The sequence below is a fragment of the Myxine glutinosa genome, unplaced genomic scaffold, assembly GCF_964187855.1.
Source record: "Myxine glutinosa unplaced genomic scaffold, kmMyxGlut1.1 SCAFFOLD_2516, whole genome shotgun sequence".
Taxonomy (NCBI): domain Eukaryota; kingdom Metazoa; phylum Chordata; class Myxini; order Myxiniformes; family Myxinidae; genus Myxine; species Myxine glutinosa.
Genome location: NW_027618610.1, coordinates 1 through 15,318, shown reverse-complemented (window position 1 = coordinate 15,318; position 15,318 = coordinate 1). Strand labels below are relative to the sequence as shown.

General features: G+C 44.6%; 1 pseudogene across 1 annotated transcript; it reads left to right on the top strand.

Annotated features, from left to right (window-relative positions):
- Nucleotides 1–7,381: 7,381 nt before the first annotated feature.
- On the top strand, nucleotides 7,382–15,299 carry LOC144889310 (sodium- and chloride-dependent neutral and basic amino acid transporter B(0+) pseudogene; annotated as a pseudogene). The gene is made up of 2 exons (XR_013621690.1): nucleotides 7,382–7,961; nucleotides 15,117–15,299. The product of XR_013621690.1 is annotated as a sodium- and chloride-dependent neutral and basic amino acid transporter B(0+) pseudogene (transcript).
- The last annotated feature ends 19 nt before the right edge of the window (nucleotides 15,300–15,318 follow it).

The window sequence follows — 15,318 nt, the reverse complement described above, 5'->3', positions numbered from 1 at the left end:
GTGAAGTTTCCCCTCGATTGGATCAAAAATGAGGGAGGGGCTCAGTTTTAAAGGTTCATGCTTAAAAACGTCATAACTCTGAAACCATGTGTTACGTGGTCCTCCCGGTGACTACCCGGTCTCGGTGACCCCCGGACCGTGAGAGGAACTCCGCCAGAAAGATTTATTATGTATGCGCTTTCGTAACGCAATCAATATGAATTCCAACCAAGAAAAAAACCCCACACCAAGGATCCGGAATAATCAATGATATATTCCCCCGAGCAATCAACCATCAGCAATCAGCAATCAATAGTACAAAGATGTAAACTCATCTACATTAACTCTAAGATGGCCATCTTATACATTCCTCATGTGAGCCCCACTCCCGACTCCCTCCGTGGTCAATGTCTCTCACAATGTCTCCGTACTCCTGTAGTTCGATCTCCGCACGTGGGCGGTTGAACGGACCCTTCCTGACGTGCTTTCACCGGGCACGTCCCGTACCGGGAACAACGGCTGCAGCGCGCACCTCCTGGCCAAGCAAAGCGGGTAATGTAAAGCAGGCAAAGCAACACGCGGCTTCCCCAGCGCGCGCGGCCCAAGGTGCTACCCGTACGCGGCCTTGTAGACGACGAGGCGAACTGTGCCAGCTGCTTGGTTCCGTGCATGAACCCACAGTGACTTGACGTGTCAAAGGGTAGTTACACGTCCCGGTAACTCCTCTCGCCAGACGGGCTTTGAAACGCCGATTCTCTTACGTTGCTCAATCGATCCCGCTCGTGTCCGAGCTCGGCGAGGAAGAAGAAGAATCGTCGCTTCTCCAGGACCTCGTGTCTTTTCTTCTTCCGTTTCCGGTCTCCTTTTTCCCAGAAGGGCTCCTGACCCTTTAATCACAACAACTTTTAATCAAGTCCACATTGATAAGCAAAGCCCTGAATAGTAATTCACATACCTTCACATAAATATGTAACACTCCCCCCCTTCAAGAAAGAAAGTTTGAACCCAGCGAAAACTTTCTTTGCCGGCCAACTTGGATAAACAAACCAGATAACTCACCCCCCCCACATCATCAGTTCCCCCCAGGCACAGTTATCACTTAAAAATAAAGCAACAAAATTTCACACAATCCCCGAGATTAATTCCCTCTGGACCAAGCGTCAACCACTTCTAGTTTCTCTTGAATGACGGTTAAGAGGTGGTGACCAAAGCCCCCAAATTTAAACCTCTTTATAGCACTTTTTCGGGAGGCCCAGCGGAGTATTCCCTACATGGACGCCTTAAGGAATGTGGAGTTCACGGTTAGTCCGGGGAGGAAAGTTAATTACATGGACGCCTTTAAGAACGTGAAGTTCACGGTTAGTCCGTGCAGGAAAGTTCACTACCTGGACGCCTTTAAGAACGTGGCGTTCACGGTTAGTCCGTGTAGGAGCCCCGGCTCGGCGGCTCCCCCGTGTATAGTGCTTCAACTTCGCCAGACTCCTAACAGTTACGGTGGGACCCCTTGTCCCAGCCGTTACGTGACTGGCGGTCCCCTTCTCGGCCAGTGCTCTGACATTCATTCTTTCGGGAGGTGCCGTAACTCTGGGAGCCTCCATAGTAATATCGGCTGCTGCCAACCCTAAAACTACTGCCAAGTTGTCCTCTTCTGTAGACCTCTTGACGCCTACGAAATGCCTTCCCTACTGTTATGGTCCGCCCTTCCAAATCCTTACCATTCCAATTCTTCTCTGCCTCCCTGGCGTCTCTTGTGCTTGCAAACGTGACAAAGCCGAACCCTCTTGACCGTTGCGTTTCCCTGTCTTTTACCACCCGCACTTCCACCAGCGGCCCATATCTGTTGAAGACAGAGGTCAGAACTTCTTCCTCTGTGTTGAAGTTCAGTCCCCCTACAAATAACTTGGAACTTTTGTCGCCATCCCGAGCTGGTGTGGTGTTATTTTTCCTGCTGTGCTCTTTACCAACCCTCGGGTTACCATAAATTTGCCCCCCGGCCAAATCATTCCCGATAATCACAGATACTCCCTCTACCGGAAGCGTGGCTTGTAAACCGACGGTGACCGGTCCTGACACCAAATCGGATTCCAACTGGATGACATGAAGTGGGGCACTAACACAGCCACCGATCCCTTGTAACCGAACACTATCACCAGTTGCGGTACTCTTTGACAATGGCAAAATGCCTTCCAGCATTAATGATTGATGGGCTCCTGTGTCCCTCAAAACCCTAACCGGTCTTGGGTTAGTCAAGTCTCCCTTGAGTGAGACCAACCCCTCATAAATAAATGGTTGGTAACTCTTCTGTGGGCGATTTCTTACGTTTGCCATCGCATTCGGAGTGGTAATAGTCGGACTCCGCTCTGGGTTTTCCCTTTTCATGAGGTAACAACTGGACATCAAGTGTCCAGGTTTCTTGCAAAAAGCGCAAGTAGGCCCGGAGGAAAAACTCGTGGTCTGCCTCGGGCCCCCCGAAAAATAAGTTTGTCTTGGGCCCGTAGCCCCCTGATTTCGAACAGTTCGGGTATCAGTGTTGTCCCCATAATCATCTCGAGGCCACCGCCATGTATTGTCGTTCTCTGCACCTGCTGTTCCACACCTCCCCTGCGGAGATCTAGGCGAGGAGTTAGGTTCATGGACCCCTATCCGGTGTGTTAAGGCATAATCATCTGCCATGGTGGCTGCGTCCCACAACTTTGGTACTTTCTTTTCCTGCAGGTACACTTTGATGTCCTCGTGGACACACTGTTGAAATTCCTCCACCAGCATCAGGTCACGCAATGCTTCGAAGTCGTTCCCGACTCCTTTTGACTCACACCACCGATCAAACATGTTTTCTTTCACTCTAGCAAACTCCACATGGGTCTCACTCTCCCTCTTCCTGGCATTCCTGAATTTTTGCCGGTAAGCTTCCGGAACCAACTCATAGGCTTTGAGGATGTGCTTCTTCAATACCTCATAATCTGCACATTGGTCCATTGGTAGCGCCGAATAAATCTCTTGAGCTTTTCCCACCAGCACACTTTGTACTAGTATGGTCCAGGCCTCCTCTGGCCAGTTTAACTGTCCAGCCACTTTCTCAAAGTGTGGAAAAAATTTAGCGACTTCCTTTTCACTGAAGGGTGGAACCAGCCTCACATGTCTGCCCACATCCCAGGTGTTCTGGCTAGGTGTCGACCCCGTCAGCAAGGGTGGTCCCTCTCCCCGTTCTCTCATTAACTTCAGCTCCTTGAATTTAATTTCTTGCTGAAGCTCCATGTCACGTTCCTTTAATTCCCTGTCCGCTTTTCTCTCCTCTGCTTCGAGGTCCCTTGCAGCTCTCCTCTCCTCTGCTTTTCTTCCTTCTAACCTTTCCTGGAGTTCTCGTTCCACTCTCCTTTCCTCTGCTTGTTTCTCTTCTCTCCTCTCTTCTGCTTTCCTTTCTTCTTCTGCTCTTTCCTTTTCTGCTTTCCTTTCTTCTTCTGCTAACCTTTCCTGGAGTTCTCGTTCCACTCTCCTTTCCTCTGCTTGTTTCTCTTCTCTCCTCTCTTCTGCTTTCCTTTCCTCTTCTTTTAACCTTTCCTGGAGTTCTCGTTCCACTCTCCTTTCCTCTGCTTGTTTCTCTTCTCTCCTCTCTTCTCTTCTGCTTTCCTTTCTTCTTCTTTGATCCGTTCCTGGCTCCGTAATTGCAACTCCAGTTTCCGGAGCTCAACGTCTTCTGGTTCTTCGGGTAGCCACTGCCAGGCTAACTCATCCCATGTTCCTAATCCCACCATAGACTGTATCACCGTGGTCTGCAACTCTGCCTTCCTCAAATTAGTTCGGACCTCCAAGTTAAAATGTTTCGCCAATTTCAAGAGGTCCGACTTTAGTAACGCTTGGAACTGTGCCTCACTCGGGGTTACCGCAAAGTTCTGTGCCACAAACGCCATGGTGCCTATCGTTAACACCTGTTAACCTTCACCCAAGACTTTACCCCAATTTCCCCAAAAATTTACCAATTAATACTTAATTAATAAATTTTAATTAATAAAAATATTATTTTATTATTCTATACAATTTTAGATCCCGGACGTAGACCCAATTGCGAATCCGCAAATCGTAATTTGGACGAGCCCCCAATTCTGTTACGTGGTCCTCCCCGTGACTACCCGGTCTCGGTGACCCCCGGACCGTGAGAGGAACTCCGCCAGAAATATTTATTATGTATGCGCTTTCGTAACGCAATCAATATGAATTCCAACCAAGAAAAAAACCCCACACCAAGGATCCGGAATAATCAATGATATATTCCCCGAGCAATCAACCATCAGCAATCAGCAATCAATCGTACAAAGATGTAAACTCATCTACATTAACTCTAAGATGGCCATCTTATACATGCCTCACGTGAGCCCCACTCCCGACTCCCTCCGTGGTCAATGTCTCTCACAATGTCTCCGTACTCCTGTAGTTCGATCTCCGCACGTGGGCGGTTGAACGGACCCTTCCTGACGTGCTTTCACCGGGCACGTCCCGTACCGGGAACAACGGCTGCAGCGCGCACCTCCTGGCCAAGCAAAGCGGGTAATGTAAAGCAGGCAAAGCAACACGCGGCTTGCCCAGCGCGCGCGGCCCAAGGTGCTACCCGTACGCGGCCTTGTAGACGACGAGGCGAACTGTGCCAGCTGCTTGGTTCCGTGCACGAACCCACAGTGACTTGACGTGTCAAAGGGTAGTTACACGTCCCGGTAACTCCTCTCGCCAGACGGGCTTTGAAACGCCGATTCTCTTACGTTGCTCAATCGATCCCGCTCGCGTCCGAGCTCGGCGAGGATGAAGAAGAATCGTCGCTTCTCCAGGACCTCGTGTCTTTGCTTCTTCCGTTTCCGGTCTCCTTTTTCCCAGAAGGGCTCCTGACCCTTTAATCACAACAACCTTTAATCGAGTCCACATTGATAAGCAAAGCCCTGAATAGTAATTCACATACCTTCACATAAATATGTAACACATGTGACGCCTGACGTCATGCTCGCTGACTTTTTTGTTCGTCATAGGTGTGCGATTCTGCCTGCAAAGTTTGGCCTCGATCTGTTCAGCCGTTGCAGAGAAAAAGGGGTTTTCGTTTTTTCACGAAAAACAATATGGCGACCGAACCACGTGACCTGTGACGTCATAATTACCACTAAAATATTCTACAGACCGAGTCCATCATATGGTGAAAATTTATCTCAATCGGTCCTATTATTGCAGAGAAATAGTTTTTTAAAGGAAATTAAAACTTCAAATGGCACTGAGTTAAGGATCATCAGAATTATCAGAATTACCAAAGTTCAAAGTGCCATAACTTTGTTTAAAATGATCGAAACGTCGTGAAGTTCGAACTTGACCTGTAACTTATCATGAGGAAACCATGTGCCAAGTTTGAAATCATTAGCATTAAGCGTTTAGAAAAGAAAGTCCGGAAAACTGTTCTTTGCGTGACGGACTGACGGACGGAGGGACGGCGTGCAAACCTATCGTCCCCTCCGGTGTACACCGGTAGGGGACTAATAACGGGTATGCCCACCGTGAGCATCGATAACGCAGATCGACCTGGAATGGTCTGGGCAGTGGTCACTGCAGTCTGGAACCTGTTGCGGAGATGAGTCATCCGCATCCATCTGTCCTGTCTTGGCGTCGTCACACGTGGACGTCCTGAACGTAGGCCATCGGCAACGTCATTAGTGTTCTGGTAACGTCTCACCAATGCAGAAATGGTGTTCCGGTGACGATGGAAATGCACAGCCACTTGACGGTGAGACATTCCCTCACGGATCATCCCAATGGCCTCATGACGCTGTGCAGTTGTGAGCCGTGGCGTGACGTGCGTTTCATGAGCCACTTAATTTTTTGAACGATTGAAAATCAAACGATTAACCTCACCAAAGTCAAAGCAGTTTGTGACATTCATGTGCTCTATGCAGTTTATCACGATGCACATGCAAAAACGTGTGGCACGTGCCCATACCGAAACCATTGACGTCACGAAACGTGCCGCGTGCATACCTGTTGAATTCACTTTACTAATTGCCGTGTTTAAATATGTATTTGTATACACAGGTGTTTCTAATATATAATTTCATTTTTTGTGTGCACACTTTCTTTTTGTGGCTAGTATAGTTTGGAAGGAAGATCTCCGTAAAATAAACCAGGATGAAGGCCGAACTTGATGAAAAACCGGCATTCTATTGGTCTGGTTATTCGCGCCAGGAAGTAATGCATTCGTGTGTGTGTGTGTGTGTGTGTGTGTGTGTGTGTGTGTGTGTGTGTGTGTGTGTGTGTGTGTGTGTGTGTGTGTGTGTGTGTGTGTGTGTGTGTGTGTGTGTGTGTGTGTTCGTGTGTTTGTGAACAAGATATCTGGAAAAGTTCTAAACGGATTTGGATGAAAGTTGTTGGGATGATTGCCCTTGGGATAAGGAAGAATTGATTAGTTTTTGGTAAAGCTCAGGATATTATTCCGGATCCAGGAATTTTTTGAAGGATTTTTTACCATTAGAAGACAGGGCTCATTTTTTTTTAACATTATCTTCTATATATTCTATATTTAACATTGTGATATGAAAATAGTTTTCATATTTGTTGTCAATGTAGTTTAAACTCGTGGTTATGCATTAGAGCGGTGTATTTTGCTAGCAGCGTCGTCTTCAAGGTTCTTTTTTTTTCTTTCTAATAAAGACATATTCTGTCATTTTAAAACCACCAAAGTGTGTATTAGGTTTCCCCGTTTCATAAAATGTATCGTTTGATACGTATAATGCTTTTAAACTGTTTTTTGTTTGTTTGTTTTTTTTAACCTTCGAAGAGATATCAACATTTTATACCTCAGCGAATGTCAATCGCGGTGTCAGTTTTTGATGAACTTATAAAGACGTAGGTGAGTTATAAGTGTGACAAGCATGTGCACGGGATTCTTCCCAGAAGAATGAGTGGTCGCATTAGCTTGTACGACTTAAAATGAGCGAGTTTTGTTTTGACGTTTGGGCCAGTTTTACATGTTGTATCCCTAAGGAATGAAACGAACGTTTGTTTTCCTGGCTTACAATTTTATTTGAAGTCACACATGCCTCAAAATACACTCACCTATATAGAATTGAACGCTGAATCCGAAAATGTAAGTGAAATTGCCTTTTTTTTTTTACATTATCTTCTATATATTCTAAATATATATCTGTGCAGCGTCTGTCTTGTGTTGTCTTGTCTTGTGTTGTCACTGAACTACTCCCTCAAACTTTTGTGAAATCGTACTATTCCAACCTGACCCACGGCGGGAGTATGCGCTCGACTGAGTGGCGTTCTCGTTTAAGCCTGTTACCGGTTACAGTCACCCTTCTTGGGTGGAAAAATATCGAATAAAGTACGCTGTCTATTCGCGCCTTTGTCTGACATGATGTGAAGCCAAATCTCCACTAAACGATTTTTACAGCGATCGACGACATATTTCGAGACGAAACAGCCACAGCCAATCTCCACATGTTGACAATTTCTAAAACTACTCCATCACGCAGTGCGTTATCTTCTGAAATTCTATTGGTTAAGCGCAGCGCCAGCGGCGACATCAAAGCTTAGGCAGCTAGGCAAAAACGGAACTTTCTAAAATCAAAATAAGGGGGAGCGCGCACCACTTGCGCCCCCCTCTAAATCCGCCTCTGAACTTAAAGCGTGCGTGAAGATCGTTGACAGCTTCGAAAAACCGTGCCCTCGCCGACAAGATCTCTCGAGACCTCATTGAAAGGGAGGTAAAAATTGGGCGTGGCAATGGACTCGTTATCCAATGAGCATGTAATGCACTCGGGTTGGGTCTTTATAAATGCTCCCATGTCAATTGAGAAAGTGGCCTGTGGTTGAATAGTGGGGGTTGGGAGAAAAGAGAGAAACAAACATTGCAAAGAAGAAACCCCAAGATGGAGATGGAGATGGAGATGGAGATGGAGATGGAGGAGAGCAAGATGACGGCCCTTAAGAACTACGTATTTCGACGTGGAAAGGTGAGAAGCTTGTGTACCTGTGCCTATCGCGTAGCATTACAACGATATAATATTTCCTCGGGGTTTATGGATGACCGGATATTGGCAATTCCTCCACTGGTGCTGATATACACATTGTATATATATATTTATTTGATTTCAATTGCCTGCTCCTGACATGACGACTGTGCTCGAAATTCAAATATAATTTCAGCAGATCCATGAATTATATTTGTCTGATCATGAAAAACGTCTCTCGTAAGCTTATTAAAATAGCTTTCTGCAAGCAAGTCAACTAATACTACTCCAAGTCGTTCTGAAATCTGAGCGTAAATGTTGTAAACTTTATTTTTAGAGTCGAGCTTTATTACTCCCTCCAGGGAGTAATGCATTCGATCGTGTGTGTATGTGTATGTGTGTTTGTGAACAAGATATCTCAAAGTTCTGAACGGATTTGGATGAAAGTTGGTGGGATGATTGCCCTTGGGATAAAGAAGAATTGATTAGTTTTTGGTGAAGCTCACAATATTATTGCGGATCCAGGAATTTTTTGAACGATTTTTTTACCATTGGAACATAGGGCTCAGCAGCGGCCACGCACGGCGGGAGTATGCGCTCCACTGAGTCGCGGTCTAGTTTCCCCATGCTTTATTACTGTGGGAAGGTGGTGATTGCAAGAAAGATGAGAAAAGTTGGGTGCTAGTGAGGAGCAGACAATAGGTTCAAGATTTTATTCGGTTGTTTCCGTGTCGGCTCTGATTATTGATTATATCTTAGCTGTTATGGTTACTCATTTCATTCAAGCATTGCTGTTCTACAATCATGGCATTCAAAATATTTCAGCTGAATAGGCAGCAACACTTCGCAAAACAGTCACTGTCACACTGTGGTAACTTTACAAAGCAAAATAGTTGAAAAAGAAGCATTCTGAGTATTGCGCTGCAATACATGTCCCCTACCAAAGTTCAAAGTGCCATAACTTTGTCAAAAATGATGGAATATGCAAATTTATGTACGGTTGATGATGGTTTTCAAACTTGATCTGAGGTATGCTGAGACACATGTGTGTCACGCCTCGCCTCGTTGAGCCCGCAAGGTCGCTCCGTGGACGTATTGCACTATGAATTTTATAAATTATTACCAACTCACAGTCTGAGGTACTAGCGATTCAAGAGATATCCATCTTTTTTAATATTTTCGTTTAATTAACGATATCTGCCAAACCACGTGCCCGATCGCAAATTCCAAAAGGACATTTTAGTGCCGAACAGATCTGTGAAGTTTCCCCTCGATTGGATCAAAAATGAGGGAGGAGCTCGGTTTTAAAGGTTCATGCTTAAAAACGTCGTAACTCTGAAACCATGTGATGCATGACGTAATGCTCGCTGACTTTTTTGTTCGTCATGTGTATGCGATTCTGCCTGCAAAGTTTGGCCTCGATCTGTTCAGCCGTTGCAGACAAAAAGGGGTTTTCGTGTTTTCACGAAAAACAATATGGCGACCGAACCACATGACCTGTGACGTCATAATTACCATTAAAATATTCTCCAGACAGAGTTCCCCCTACGGTGAAAATGTGATCTCAATCGGTCCTATTATTGCAGAGAAAATCTTTTTTAAAGGAAATTAAAACTTAAAATGGCACTGAGTTAAGGATCATCAGAATTATCAAAATTACCAAAGTTCAAAGTGCCATAACTTTGTTAGAAATGATCGAAACGTCGTGAAGTTCGAACATGACCTGTAACTTATCATGAGGAAACCATGTGCCCAGTTTGAAATCATTAGCTTTAAGCGTTTAGAAAAAAAGTCCAGAAAACTGTTCTTTGCGTGACGGACTGACGGATTGACAGACGGAGGGACGGCGTGCAAACCTATAGTCCCCTCCGGTGTACACCGGTAGGGGACTAATAACAGTAACAGTAAAAGACAAAAGTCAACTAGAACGCCACTCAGGAGAGCGCATACTCCCGCCGTGGGTTTAGTCGGAATAATACGTTTTGTTTAACACCCCCTCTCCCCAAAACAATAAATGAAAAAGAAAGTAAGCCATAACTCAGAGAATTTTGATATATGTCGGAATTAGAGGAGAAAAACGTCATTTAAGAATAAGAATAAAAGCTTTAATGCAGTAAAACAGAAAAAATCTTTCCCAAAAATTTTTCCAAAAACAATTCCTGGATCCGGAATAATATCCTGAGCTTCACCAAAAACTAATCAATTCTTCCTTATCCCAAGTGCAATCATCCCACCAACTTTCATCCAAATCCGTTCAGAACTTTTCCAGATATCTTGTTCACGAACACACACACACACACACACACACACACACACACACACGGACAGACACGATCGAATGCGTTACTCCCTGGCGGGAGTAATAAACCTGAAAATCGCAGAGCCAGAACCAGAATTATTTATTTGGTCTGGGAAGCCCATCTGAGGTTTCTTCTTCAGCCTCTCAACCCTGGGTGAATATGCGATCTTAAAAAAAAAAAAAAGTTGGAATTTTGCCAAATCTGTTTCATTCGTTTGTTAATACTAGGGCATGCCCGTACTATATATAAGCTAGGACGTGCCCGTACGTGGGTGCCCGTTCCTTGCCAAAAAAAAAAAAAAAAAAAACATGAATGGTTTGGTCCATTCGCAACGACCACAGAACCCCCCCCCCCCCCCCCTCTATTTACATGCAATGGTTTGGTCCAAAGCGAACGGTTTGGTCCATTCGATGTGATTCGATGATTCGATGTGAATGGTTTGGTCCATTCGCAACGACCACAGAACCCCCCCCCCCCCCCCTCTATTTACATGAATGGTTTGGTCCATTCGCAAAGCCAAAGCGAACGACCACAGAACCCCCCCCCCCCCTCTATTTACATGAATGGTTTGGTCCATTCGCAAAGCCAAAGCGAACGACCACAGAACCCCCCCCCCCCCCCCTCTATTTACATGAATGGTTTGGTCCATTCGCAACGGCAAAGCGAACGGCGAACGGCTAAATCGCCATAGCTCGGTAAGTACTTGTCCGATTAATTTCAAACCTTGAAAAGGCACATCCTCGGGTCCCCAGCAATATACCTGGCAAGTTTCAAGTATATCGGACCGGTAGTTGTCGAGAAACAGCGGTCACAGACAAACAGACAAACGTACAAACGTACAAACGTACAGACAGAGATTACTGGAATTATAGATAGATACCTCAGCCATTGACAAATCTGGAACTAAGTCTTTATAAGTTCATCAAATATTGACACCGCGAATGACATTCGCTGAGCTAAATGTTGATATCTCTTCTGAGGTTAAAAAAAAAAAAAAAAAAATTTTAAGCATTATACATATCAAACGATACATTTTATGAAATGGGGAAACCTAATAGACACTGGTGGTTTTAAAATGACAGAATATGTCTTTATTAGAAAAAAAAATTGAACATTGAAGACGACGCTGCTAAAAAAAAATACACCGCTCTAACGCATAACCACGAGTTTAAACTACATTTACAACAAATATGAAAACTATTTTCATTTGACAATGTTAAATATAGAATATATAGAAGATAATGTTTAAAAAAAGAGCCCTATCTTCCAATGGTAAAAAATTCCTGGATCGGGAATAATATCCTGAGCTTCACCAAAAACTAATCAATTCTTCCTTATCCCAAGGGCAATCATCCCACCAACTTCCATCCAAATCCGTTCAGAACTTTTCCAGATATCTTGTTCACAAACGCACACAAATGGACACGAGTGAATGCATTACTCCCTAGCGGGAGTAAAAATGGCGATGGCAGAAATACGTGTTGTATCTCATACAAAACCAGTGCCATTCTCTGGAGACCACCCCCAATGGTATAGCACCACACGGGCCTCACGTGCAAACTCCTCATAAGAAGATAGCCGACCGTCTTCTCGGGTCTCAAACGTCACCCACAATTCCCCGCAGCTCACGCAACCTCCGCTCCAAATCCCGCGGTACACCAACTCTCGCGGGATTTACGCTATATTCCGTTGTGGAATTATCAGTGCTTTAATACTGTTACGTGGTCCTCCCGGTGACTACCTGGTCTCGGTGACCCCCGGACCGTGAGAGGAACTCCGCCAGAAAGATCTATTATGTATGCGCTTTCATAACGCAATCAAGATGAATTCCAATCAATAAGAAACCCCACACCAAGGATCCGGAATAATCGATGATATATTCCCCGAGCAATCAACCATCAACAATCAGCAATCAATACTACAAAGATGTAAACTCATCTACACTAACTCTAAGATGGCCATCTTATACATTCCTCACGTGAGCCCCACTCCCGATTCCCTCTGTGGTCAATGTCTCTCACAATGTCTCTCTTCTCCGCACACGGGCGGTTGAACGAACCCCGGGCGGACATGCTCCAAACGTGCCCGTCTCGTACCGGGGACAGCTGCTGCAGCGCACACCTCCTTGCCAAGCAACGGGGCAAAACCAAACGCGGCTTGCAACGTGCGCGAGGCCCAAAGTGCGACCCGTACGTGTCCTTGTAGACGGGGCAAAACCAAGCGCGGCTTGCACCACGCGCGAGGCCCAAAGTGCGACCCGTACGCGTCCTGGTAGACGGTGAAGTGAACTGTGCCGGACGCTTGGTTCCGTGCACGAACCCACGGCACATTGACGTGTCAAGGGGTAATTACTTTCGCCCGTCGGGCTTTCAAACGCCGATTCTGTTACGTTGCTCAATAGCGATACCGCTCGCGTCCGAGCTCGGCGAGGAAGAAGAAGAATCGTCCTTCTCCCGGACCTCGTGTCTTTTCTTCTTCCGTTTCCGGTCTCCTTTTCCCCAGAAGGGCTCCTGACCCTTTAATCACAACAACCTTTAATTGACTACACATTGATAAGCAAAGACCTGAATAGTAATTCACATACATTCACATAAATATGTAACAATACCACCTGGTTACATACAGTGCATTCAGAAAGTATTCAGACCCCTTCAGTTTTTTCACATTTTATGTTGCAGCCTTATGCTGAAATCGTTTAAATTCATTTTTTCCCTCATCAATCTACACTCAGCACCCCATAATGACAAAGAGAAAACAGGATTTTAGAGAGTTTTGCAAATTTATTAAAAAGAAAAAAACTGAAATATCACATTGACATAAGTATTCATACCCTTTGCTATGACACTTGAAATTTAGCTCAGGTGCCTCCCATTTCTCTTGGTCATCTTTGAGATGTTTCTACACCTTGATTGGAGTCCACCTGTGGTAAATTCAATTGATTGGACATGATTTGGAAAGGCACACACCTGCCTATATAAGGTCTCACAGCTGACAATGCATATCAGAGCAAAAACCAAGCCATGAGGTCGAAGGAACTGCCTGCAGAGCTCAGACAGAATTTTGTCGAGGCACAGATCTGGGGAAGCCTACAAAAAAAATTTCTGCTGCATTGAAGGTTCCCAAGAGCACAGTTGCCTCCATAATTCTTAAATGGAAGAAGTTTGGAACAACCAGGACTCTTCCTGCTATTAATCATGTTGGGGTGGAGACTGTGGGTTGTTATAAATATATTGTTGGTTTGGTTCTGGGGCCACAAGGGAAACTAGATATCTTTGCTCACAAAGCCATCGCCAAGGGTAAGCCTATAGAGTATGTATGTGATATAAGGGGTCTAAAGAGTACATTCCAATCGTAGTTATATGTGTTTGTGGTTTATAAAATTTTTACCTTTGGTAGAAGCCGTTGGGCCGCCCACGAAAATGGCATGATAAGCTATTTATAAACGTTGACTCGACGTTTGTTCAAGGAGGAAAAACCCCTTGGAGGTGGATATTATTGGTATCAATATTGTTTTGTAATAATGTGTAGCTAATATCGTTAGTTTTGTTATTAGAAGCCGCCTTGGAAAAACGCCACGATGAAACTAACTTAACATGAATATACACCAACACGCAACCCATTGATGGCAATGGTGGGGAATACCCGCTCGGGGGGAGAAAGCCCCCTTCGGGAGGGGGTGGGGGGGGAATGAATGGCCACAACCTTTATTTTGCAACCCTTAGTCATCCTGTCAAGTTTGGTTGAGATTGGATAAGGAACGATGGAATGTATCGGGTCAAAAATTAATCAGACAGACAGATGCCAAATTGCGTATTTTAGTACGATTCACAATTGCGTAAGGTGATGGAATCTCACGATACGTGATCAACCAATACATTTATCATTTCTGTGCCTTCTTCAGTCGAACGTCAGGCATTGTCAGCCGGTTTGTGAAGGACTTGGGGAAAACAAACTTACTGCACCTGTATGTTTCTATTTGTAGGAGATTAAAATGATTCGGAAGAAAATGAGACAGGTGTAGAACGTTTTGTAGAAAGACGAGTGTTTTGAATGATTTTGTACATAGGTTGTAATCAGGATTATCAGATTTTCCCAGAATTGCATGGTACTGGTACGTTTTGAGACCACAGAAGATTAATTTGCCTTCCACGATTTGTAAAGGTACCTGGAAATTCTACTTTGCTCTGCAGATTATCAATCCACTTCAATACTTTTGTCAGCCAGGTGTTGGCTTTAGATCTTGGTGACGTGCCGTTACATAACACCAGGTGGGTTGACTCAGCCTGTCATCCTTCCGAATTCGGCAAAATGAGTACCAACTCACTGGTAATTGGGGCACCATCAGCGGCACTTTCAGAAATAATGCAACCGGCAGCCACAGGCTGCATACGAATCAACAACAACAATTTTCACGAAAATCACACAATAGAGATTAATCACTTCAAGGCCTGCCATCAAAGGAGCATGAACCTTGTTTGTGTTATGTGCTGTCTTTGAGAGTAGGAGTCATCAACCCTTAATGGAAACGTACAAACAAAGCAGCCAACAACATCGAGACAAGGAAAAAGTTGGGACAAAGGAGTGCCACATATATTGGCTTAATGGGGCCTTGTTGAAACTTTATGGACCAGATAGTTTCTCTTGACACATTTTCATTGCTGCCTTTATATTTCATATTAAGATTCCATTTTCTTCATTGTGTAACATTGTTGGCGTGAGTGGAATCACTGAAATATATAAAATGGTCTTGAGGAAGAGGGAGATGCACCTTTTAAGACGAAAAATATTGACCTGTAATGCAAAATTATGAAATACGGTAAGTATGAATAAAATGTTTGCCATTGTTAATTTCATTCAGGCTGATCTGAATTCTAATCCGAATGATGGAGATGAGAATACCGAACGTGGAAACTGGAACAGCAAGACTGAATACCTGCTTTCTATGATCGGATTTGCTGTGGGTCTTGGTAATGTCTGGCGCTTCCCCTACCTGGCCTACAAGAATGGAGGAGGTACTTCTACACGCATTATTGCATACTGATAACTGATAAGTGTATATA